Source organism: Diabrotica undecimpunctata, chromosome 10, assembly GCF_040954645.1.
Source record: "Diabrotica undecimpunctata isolate CICGRU chromosome 10, icDiaUnde3, whole genome shotgun sequence".
Lineage (NCBI taxonomy): Eukaryota > Metazoa > Arthropoda > Insecta > Coleoptera > Chrysomelidae > Diabrotica > Diabrotica undecimpunctata.
Window position 1 is genome coordinate 44998877 of NC_092812.1, and position 11489 is coordinate 45010365.

At 31.7% G+C, this 11489-nt stretch overlaps 1 protein-coding gene across 2 annotated transcripts in view; it reads right to left on the reverse strand.

Annotated features, from left to right (window-relative positions):
- Positions 1-10160, reverse strand: part of LOC140451891 (galactosylgalactosylxylosylprotein 3-beta-glucuronosyltransferase P-like) — a 78456-nt gene extending 68296 nt beyond the window's left edge. Inside the window, exon 1 of one of the 2 annotated variants that reach the window (XM_072545839.1) lies at positions 10021-10160. The gene's annotated coding sequence lies outside the window, so the exon portion shown is untranslated. Of the gene's footprint in view, positions 1-3494; positions 3717-10020 lie in introns of those variants that run through there. The other variant, XM_072545838.1, reaches the window with a different exon arrangement.
- Between the last annotated feature and the right edge of the window lie 1329 nt (positions 10161-11489).

Below are 11489 nucleotides of genomic sequence, written 5' to 3' on the forward strand. Positions count from 1 at the left end.
AAAATTTTCAAGGTGTTTTATCAATAAATTTTATTTTTTTTTTAACAATTTACATTTCTTTTATTTCCTTCTGCTTCTGTTGTGTTTTCAAACTTTTATAAGGCAAAGGTATTTCAGAACTCAAAGAGGAATCCTGAGATTAAATTTAAACATTTCAGGAATTAGGGTAATTACCGTTTTTATCTCAAACGCTTATTGAAACAGCAACAAAACAATTTTTTTCAAGTAATTCATTAGTAAACTAAGTTACGACGGAAAATAGTGAAAACAGAATAATAATTACTTAAATGAATTCGAATTACGGAGTGACCCTAATAAGGTGTTTAAAAATTAACAGGAAATAAAACAAAAAAAAAACTCAAACATATTATGCATGTAAAAAGTTGAATCAATTTAATGCTTTCTGATGAAAATATTTTTATTTTTTTGCGTTAAATAAACAACGATGACGGTTTTTCGAAACGCAAATAAAGATTCATGCGCGAAACATGGAAGCTCCGGAAACATTGAAAAGTAAATTCCGCAAATTTTCAACGGTTGGCTTTGCGATTTGTTTCAGGTCATTGCAAAAGCCAAAAGCACGGGAAATTGTAAACGTTTAAAATCAAATGGTACTTGTATTGGAATCCTCGGTATACACGAGATTTTTTTTTTGTATTTTTCCTTGACGATCGACACAATTATTTACAAATTTTTAAGTGAAATAAAACAAGGAAATATAGTTAACCCTAAAAAACAATCAATGTGAATTGATGACTTGTTCGAAAAGTTCATTGATTCTATTTAAACAAGGAGATTCTAAAATTGGACAAAATATTAAACGTAATTAGAAATGATAATTTTCCTCACTTTGGCCGAGATAAGATGAAAATTATTAGCGGTATTTTCTATTTAAATGAAACTTGGACAAAAGAAAATAATTCCGTTTCAAAATATGGCTTGATAAAAACTATCTATTTATGACTATTTAACTATTTGCAATAAAATTTGTATAATTTGAAATACGTGTCTGCAAATAATTCATAGTTTTCCGCTCAGCAGTCGCTAATGTGTTGACTTAGTTTTTAAATATTATAGCATCTCCTTGAATATTTATGTATTTTTTGTTTTATCAGGAAATGTTCTTCTTATTCAAATAACCAATGTTATTTTTATGTTGCATGTAAACTTACATTATCATGACTTAATATATTCGGTTGTTTTTTCTTGATTTTAAACCATTTATGATAATTAAATTGTTGTGTACAATTCAACAATGACGAATTTTTATTCGTTAAGTAGATGATTCAATTACGTTATTTACAACCGTTAATAAATAAAAATTTTATCGTACAGAAAAGAGATTTCTAACATTCCTCATTTAATAGTTGTTTTCTACTTTTATCGTACAAATAGCCAAAATTTTTTGCTCTTATCTTAGTACTCAAATAAACAGTAAATATTTGATCCTAACGCATTTTCTATGTGTAAAACAATACAATAAGTTTTATAAAACCTAATACCACATTGTCTCATTTTCAATTATGTTCACTAATTTTTAATACAGTAGATATTTTTAGATGTCGGTCGATAAAGTGACGTCAATAGTAATACCTGTAAATTTTGCTTTAAACAGTTGCCAATAACTATATGCGTTATCTTCCTTTGCGTACAAATATCTACATTAATTTCTTAAAAAGCTGAAAACAAAAGATTTTAATCGTACAATACCAAAATTATTCGATCTAAATACAACTAGTCGTCAATGCAGCAGAATTTCGTTGAATATTTTGTTCGTTTAAGTACTAGTTATGTATATGTTAGCAATATTTACATTTACTTCCTTTCTAAGCATTGGCATACAATGATATCCATGATGGAATATTCGTCACCAATGTCCATAATATGACGAGACCTCGGCAGATGAAACAGTAGAACCTAAATAAATCACATTCTTATAAAAGCTAGACACTTTTCTATTCTCATGGATGATCATACATATTAAAGGGCAGCAGAGATTCAAAGAAAAATAGTACCAAAAGCAAAGCATTCCCTTTAATAGTAAACTTTTAGAAGAACAAATGTTACTTTGGATGAAGTCAGCACTTCTTCTTCTTCTTCTTCTTCTTCTTCTTCTTCTTCATTTAATGTAGACATGACTCTGTCTATTTTTCAATGTGCCTTCCAGTAAGTTGTCGTTCCATCGTTTTCGTGGTGTTCCCACTGATCCCACTGATGCCTTTTTCAAGAAGTAATATTGACTAAAAAACATTTTATGATAGACATAATACGATTTAAAAGTTAAACTTTTGACTTACCAAGCATGTAAAAATTTGTTACTAACAAGTAGACGTCACAATTAAAATAATATTAAAAACATAGGACATACCCACTAAGTCACTACATGTAAAATATATTTTAGATCTAATGTGTTGTTTATTGAATAATGCAATAAATGATAAAAAAGATGTCAAAAATTTGAACAAAATATATTTTAACTTAATTTAAAAACACATAAAAAGACAATCTCAGAACGCCTATGATGTTAAAATAACTGGTTGTTTAAACGATAAACTAACTTCAATAACATATATAAAATTATATATAAAATCTTGTATCTTGGTTATTGAGTAAGACATATTAAGTATCGCCTTTTTGCAATCGCCGTTCTATCTGCGGTTAACATATGTTAATTCTGCAATGAAACAACCTGTATATTTATAATCAGCATGTTTAACTCTCTACTCTTAGGTTTAACCCTTAAGGAATAAATTGTAACTATATTCATTAAAGAACAATACTCACACAAGGCGTTTCTTTAGGTTTGTTATCACTGTGGAAGATCTTAGCATAACACAAATTTATTATTCACGTAGGCAGATATTTGCGTTCTTATCGTAGAAATATACCTGGAGTTTTTTTATGCGAAACAAAATAGCCCTTGTTCTATTTTCGTAAAATTTAGTTCCTATCATACCGCATAATTTATATTTTTAATCCCTAGTGTTTATGGGTTGTCATGGTAATATGAAAAGCGTGATAGAACCGCAGCGTTCACACAAAGGGGGAGGAATAATCACCGTCATGTAATGCATTACCTAGTAGCAATTATCATTAAAATTTATATCCACTGAATACTTTATCTAATAGTATCTATTATTATATTGATTTCAGTAATTACATTATATATTTTATTTTTCAGTCGTACCCAATTAGTTAATACATAAACCCCTACCGGTTATTGAAAAGAATGTAAAACCCATTTCAACGATTAGTTTAAAATTAAAAAAATCAAATAGTTGGCACAATTTAGTGTTGGGTAATATATTTTATTTCAAATTAATTTCTAAAATGATCTACAATTTAAATCTTATTAGAATTTAGCAGATATAAATGCTTAACCTGAATATATTGATCACACATAGGAATTGGCATGTTGCACCAAAATCCCTCAGTAGTACATTAATTAAAAGCTGTTAAAAAAGACACACAAAAAATACAGTACCAACACTTACCTTGATTTGAAGTATTCTTTTGTATTTCCTCCAAATCCATTAAACATTATTAATAATCGGTTATTAATAGCAATGTTGTATTAGTCAAATAATAATTACTATTGAGCTAGCTGTCATAATTTTTAAACGATAAGTGACTTGTAATTTGATTGATCGCTTGTCTGGAGTTTCATGTTTTACTTGCCACTAACTATTGAATCGGGTTTTGAACCATACTCTAGATTCACCCTATGCGGCAAGTAGGGCTGTCATCCCTTGTTTTATAGCATACACTGCCATCGATACAAAAAAAGCGTAACTATTGTGGAACGTAAAATCTTTTCCTATATTAACTGGACTATCAACATAATACTGCATGGATTTTCTACCACGTAGAGAATAAACTTTAACTAGATGGCACTACTTTGCATGAACTACGAAACGTACAAGAGATGTCTCTCAAAGCAACCCTTTTTAAAACCATTATTTTAAACAATGCCATTATCAATTGTGGTAGAAATATATCACAAATTTTAAAATACCTTCTTTATTTGATGTTTTTATTTTGGATTTTTGGAAACAAACCAAACTGCCTCACTTGTATCGGTAATTTGGACATAATATAATTATGTTAAGTACCTTTATACTCTATTTGGAAATAATATAATAGTACAGTAATATCTACAGAAACGCCACGAATTTGAAAGTATAATATTAAAGTCTAGTAGATTACAATTAATGGCTCATTACAAGGTAAGGATGGTTTTCAAGGCAATAAACCGTTGCCAAAGGTAGGGGAGAGGTGGGTACAGTGACACAGAAAAATTTGAATTTCTGTCATCGCTAGACCATTAATAGGATTTTACTTGCAAATATCAATTTGGACGTGTTATTGTGTTGCAAATACATCATGAATGACTACATTGCTATAAATTAAGAAAACAAATAGATTTAAAAAAAAGTCTGAAACTTTGCATTGTGTCAGTGTTCCCTGGTATGAAGGGTACACTGACACAAAGACATTTTTCAACTGTAATATGTAAGTATTATTATTTAGGACTAATTAAACAATAAAAACGTATCTTTATTATTGATCTATAGAAAAATATTATAAATGCTTGTTGTTTTCTATGAAATCAAGTCCGTTTTAACAGGAAAAAAGTGTCGACCCCTGCTAATTTTTGGATGGTCCAAAATTTTTATAATCTGGTTGTTGAATATAACACCAATGTCTGTGACACATGGAAACACAAAGCATGTGACATTTTTTGAATTTTTACGTAAAAAACTGACTTCCATCGTACCAATGGTGTTTATCACCACAACTTTCCCAATATAATATTTTTCGATTTCTTTATTGGAATGGGCTTCATATTTGAGTCTCACTAATAAGAAATCATTGATCTTAATGTCGCAAATTTTGGCTGGATCTAATGTCAAATCACATAGGTCTTCATCATCACTATCTGAAAATATTTCACTTCCCTCTGACGTGTCAGAATTATGGAGACTATAAGTTTTACCATCTTCGTCTTCCGACTCAATAACATCATCATTGTTTTTAATGTCTTCTGAGATTATGCTTCTTTTAACTGTTTTCGCTTTTTTGGCTCTATTACTTTCAATTTCGTTTTTCTCTGGAGTGTCAGTAGCAATCATAGTCTTGCCTTTTTTTCTTCTAGTTTTAACCGAAATTGTCAGACTTTTTTTTGGATATTCACGAATAGCTGATGGACTTACAAATGTCAATTTTCTTCCACTTGTGGATGAAGGTGACAATTTCTGTAATGGAGTTACGTCCTGGTTCTTGATAGAGTTATCTGTGGTACCTCCTGTCGAGGTAGATGGTTTTGGATCAATATTTGGTGAATTAACTAATGGTCGTTCTGTAACTTGGCTTGCGAAATAATCACCATCATTAAATACGTGACGGTCAAAGGGAAATATTCCAGTTTTTTTAAAAGCTGCCGATATATTTACAGGTGTCATAGATCTGGGGTAAGCGAGTCCCACAAATGATGCTACATGGTAGATTGTCACAGGTGTGCCCGGATTAGCTTTTTCCCACGAACTTAAAGCATCGTTGTAAAATATATGAAACGGTTTTAGCAGACCCACATCTAATGGTTGCAACCGATGGGTGCAATGAGGAGGCACAGTCAAAACAGTGACCCCATTATCTTTGCACAGAATGATAGCTTCAAGAGATATATGGCTCTCATGGTTGTCCATGATTAATAGTGAAGGGTTAGCTTTTGAACTACAAGTATGTTTAATGAAATGTTTTAAAACTTCAATAAAACATTCTGTATTCATCCATCCTGCTTTCGTAGCCAAGCCTAACGTCCCACATGGCGCTCCTGCCAACATATGGCTTTTAAAATGGACTCTCGGAAATACCATTACGGGTGGGATTGCACTTCCATTTGCACTTACAATGCAGCATGTGGTAACAAGTGTACCTCTTTCACTGCTTTGAATTTTAGACACTTGTCTAGTGCCTTTTTTGGCTAGCACCTTTGTCGAATTGTTTTGAACTGTCAAAGTTCCGGTTTCGTCTAAATTGTAAATTCTGAATCCATTTGAAAAATTTGGATGTCGCTGCAAAACTATTTCCAACTTATTAAAAAATAAGTTTACATTTTCTTTATTGAATCCTGCTGCTCTTGCTAGACTACATCCCTCTGGAGTTCTTAAGGATATTGTACGATGTCTATGGCGAAATCCTTTATACCAGTCGACTGAAGCTTTTTTTTCGTCCTCCCAATTTTTTGGAATTTTTAATTTATTTGCTTTCGCCAAGTCATATGAAAGTTTGCGACAATCGGTAATTGTTAAACTGTAAAACATTTTTGAACACGTTATGATATAATCAACGAGAGCTTCCTCTAGTTCCAAAGAAAATATTTGGTTTATTTTATAGTTAGGAGCCATTCGGCATTCGGGATCATCTCTGTATTTCTTTACGTATCTGCTTACGGTTTTAAAGCTTAAGTTTTTCTCTCTAGCAGCTTGACGAATTGATATACCACTGATAACTAGATTGAATGCTACCCTCATAGAATCTTCATTGAATCTACCCACTGTCTTATCCGTTTTCTTCTGACGTACCATCTGTAATGTAAATTCATAATTAACAAAAGCTTCTTAGACCCTAATATGATTTTCCAGCACTCATTTGCTGTCAAGATTTTATGAAATTCACAAGAAGGGTACAGTGACACATCGTGTCACTGTTCCCTATCAATATTCGGGTCACTGTACCCACAATGCTGTTTTATACAAAAATTTGTAAATTTTTTGTTAATCTACAAAGATTTTAAAGAAATTTTATTGCTATTACTTACATTTTATACGACTTTTTTACGACCCAGAACACAATCCAATAACTCAGGTTTGTTTCCTCGTAGTAAACAACTAAAAACACCCTTGACAAAATACTTCTGCACTAACAAAACACAAACATGCGATTTTCTCCAAACACAACAGATTCTGTCAACTTTTTATAAGACAAGTAGTATTCTTATTATACCAACTGTAAAATTCCACAATATCACCAACTTGCTAACATATTTTCTACTAGGATTTTAAATGTGTCACTGTTCCCTTGTGTCACTGTTCCCGCCTCTCCCCTATATATTTATATTGCCGGATATAGTTGAAACCATTAAGGGCTTTTTGAAAAATTTTGAGTTATGTATTAATTTGTTTAGTATAAATATATTAAAATGCTCAATCCTCGTCTTCTCTGTACACTCAAATATAAAAATAATGTTGCTACAGAACAAAGTGCTTCCGGCAAGATCAACATTAGACAATATCATGGGCTTAGAAAGCACTGTCCATCAAGCTGTATCTCTGAGTCAAAAATGTATTGGAATATAATAGGTACATTGAATGAGCTTTTGACACAGCTTGGCGCTACCGTGGTATATGACTTAGGCACAAGAGGATATTGCTTTGCTTTTATAAAAACTCCTTTCCTAAAAGATATATTCAAGTTCGAGCAAACGAAAGCTTGTCCTAAGAGTAATATTAGAAAATATAAGCTTCTTATTATTCAATATTGCCATAAATGATGAATTACGAAATCTAAAATTTCCATTCAAAGGCCGATTAGGTACATGCTGACCATGTCGTAATAACCAGTGGCGGATCTAGACAATTGCCTTGGTGGGAACTTCCAACTTAAGGGGGAACTACTAACTTAAGGGGAACTTTCAATTGATCACCAACCAAAGGACATAAAAAGGTAAACCCAAATTACATAAAACACATAATAAATAATAGGTTGTCTTCAATTTTGGACTTTCTGGGGGGGAGGGGGGGGGAATTTCCCTCTGTGTATATATCGGCCGTACAGTCACAAAAAAGATGGAAAAACCGGTGGAGGGATGCATAATTCATTTGTGGCTTAAATTACAGGTTTGTCACGGTTCCGACAAATATTTACTGATTTCATGGTATGTACAGTAATTTTGTACACGAATCATTGTTTTCCAAAATAATGATTGTATAACGAGTGACATTTGATTATTTAAAATTTTTAAATTTTGAATGTTTGTTTATTTATAAATTCGCATCAACTCGAAAGTTATTACCGAGAAGAAAATATTTATAATATTAAATATTAGATATTTAAAAAATATATTGCCTTTAAGTAATTTAGCATATTTGTAAAGGAACAATTTGCACCAAGTGCTTTCTCTAGGTCTGTTGGGATACCGTAATTGCTTCTTGCTACGGAGAAAACTAGACAGTCTATAATAATATGTTTCACCGAGAGCTTGACCTTACACTGCTCACATTTCGGTTAGGATTTTTTTGTAATTAAAAACTTAAGTGTAACACTAGTATGACATAATCTAAGACGGGTTATTGTCACTTGATATCTTCTTTTGATGAGGGAACCATCTCCAAGGTTTAATGGTCGGTAATATTCCGAGGATTGGACACTGAAAATTGCTACCGGTTTTACCACTCTTTTCATCAGGATCAGTGATTTGGTAACAAGATTATCTCCTTATTAAGATTGTAATTAAATAACTTTAGTAAGTTGTACTGGTAAGCGTTTAAAGGTAATTTTTTTATAAAGTTTACCGGAATATCATCAGGTCCCGCTGCCGAATTTTTAAGGGCTTCGTTGTATTCTTCCATCAAAAAAGGGAAGTATCTTTTATCTATTTCATCGAAGTCAATTAGATTATGTTCTTCATGTTGCTAGTGTGATAAAACTCTGTTTATACTTCATATCACTAATCAGATCACCAAGCAGATATCGATATGAAAATCTTCAATTATGTTAAATACTAATTAAATGTTTTCAGTGGAATTTACAGTAAAAACTGTATTTACAGATTAAGAAAATTGAGTTCAGTTGATCACTAATAACTTTACAAAGATTGGTTAAATTTTGACACTTAATTTGAACTATTTTGGAGAGTCAAAGTTCCGATATACTATCAGGACCTGCCCTTATTGTTTATTTTACAATGTTCCTTTAATATAAATTCTTTATAGGTACTATAGAAATAATCTAAACAAGCTAGAAGCTAGAAGCAAACAAGTAAAAAAATGGAATTTGGAATAAAATCAAATCCTAATCGGTGTCATCAGTATCTGTTTCTGAATATGAGAATATATCTTTGCTATGAGAATCTTTACGTAAATTAATAATGCATTATTACAGCATCAAATATAATGGCTCATTTGAACTGAAATCATACTTATGCCCCATGATACAATGAACACAATGTATGATATTGCGCATGACATTTGACAGCTGAGCCTGGCGTGTGACGTAGTGAAGAACCATCGGACCCATTATTTGTAATGATAGTTAACGAGTTTCTTGAATTGTAGCAATTTACCGCGTTTTTTCTTCAGTTAAAGCATTATAGTGTCTTAAAACGTACCTGTGGTATTTAGTTGCTGTTTAGTTTATTATATTGTATAGTAGTTTTTTTGTAAAACTTGTAGTTCACTTGTTTTTAGCGCTTTGATGTACGGGATCAAATCATATGGATTGTTTACGTTTTTTCGTTGATGTTTCCTTCACACAAGATAAAATCTTTACAGTACCTCTATGTACAAGTAACTTAAGTATTTTTATATATATTTGGGTACCACATGCAGCAACTTCAACTTATTAGTTCGTAATGTTTTATTATACAATTTGCAATTTATTTAAATTTTGCAATGAATTGTTTATTTTATTAACTCTTATTTTGTGATATTGAGGATTTATGTAATTTCATTAAAATTTAATTATTATTATTTTCTGATCGAAGCTATTATTATTTTCGCATCGAAGTTAAAGAAGATAGGAGGAGACTTAACGTAACGAACTGGGAAAGAAAAGGGAGTGGCACAGGGAGTGTTTAAAATATTGTGCAATAATGTGTGACCTCGCTACACTCATATTCGATGACCAGCTAGCTCATCCAATCTAAATAAAGTTGACTTTATCATTATTTAATTTGGTTTTGTGTTTAGTTCAGTACCTAAATTACAAAGTAATCATTAACAAATTAAGAAGTGGGAATACCTTGTATATTTGTAAATTTAAAAATTTTTAGCTATACTCGACTCATTTTTAGGTAGATACCACTTTTTTGTATCTTTTTAAACAACTAAAATATCGAACTCTGGAGTATAAGTTGATCCAGCTGTACCTAAAAATCAATAAAAGTAAATTAACTACAAAATATTTTTTATGATTAAATATTAAAATAATACAATTTTATCATCTATTTATAATTACTATAATTAAATTAGCCAAATTATATAAAAAAAAAAACTAAAAATTAAAAGTCTTTCCTACACAAATACATTCAAATGTTGCGTGAAGAAGGGTTCTTGAGTACGTCATGCGCGAAGTGAACCGATTTTGGAACATTATGTATCATACCTTGTGTTTATTGTACCATGCTTATGCCTGGTATACACGTCAATGAGGTATCGTAGCGATGTGACTGCGCAGTTCGTTTGTATTGTTATCGATGGTGTGTACGAAAATTGGCGCAGATTTTAGGTTGGAGCAAAAGATTGGCAGGTAGAAACAAAATTTTTCGATAAATCGTTGTCGATCGGGTTGCACAGTTTTATCATAGTGTTGGTAGTGTCGTTGATTGAATATCCGAATTCAGATATTCAATCAACGATCGTGTGTAGACGGAAGAAGATTGTAGCGGATTTCGTGAGAAATTGGAAGAGTTTATCCAATGCTATAGAAATGAAGTTTGCTTGTAAAATAAGAAAAGTAAAGATTATCATGACCGCAGTAAGAAAAATGCTGCCTACGATAGGTTTATTATTAAGTACGAACCTATTGATACTAATGCCATTAGGGAGACGGTAGTAAAGAAAATAGATAACTTCTTGACTTCTCACCAGAAGGAAATCATTATCATCATCATCATCATTTTGGCTTTCTCTCCAGTCGTCCCTATCCATCGCTTTTGCCATCACTTCGCAGTCATCCCTATCTTCGCCAAGCACGTATTCCCATATTTCTCATGTCTTCATCGATGTCATCAAGGAACCTTGTTCTGGGTCTTCTTCTTCTTCGCTGACCAATGAGTCTATCAAGTAGCGTTTTTCTAGCATTACATGCCCTATCCACCTATCTGATAGGGAACTGATATCTGGTTCCTGGTATATTCTATAAATTTCAAAGTTGTATCGTTTTCGTATCGTTTTCTCCACACTCTATTGTCATTCACCGCTCCATAAATTCGCCTCAGTTCTATTCTTGCGAAACATCCTAACATGTTTTTATTACTTTTTGTTAGAGTCCAGGTCTCTGAACCATATGTTAGGACTAGATGTATTATTGTTTTGTAGAGTTTTAGTTTTGTATTTCACGATATAATTGAGGATTTAAGAAGGAAATTGAGTCCAAAATAGCATTTGTTGGCCGTGCAAATTCTGCGGTTTATCTCTGCGGTAGTATTATTTTCAGTGTTAAGGAGCGCTCCGAATAGGTATACAAATTCGTCCACTCGATTTTAGTTT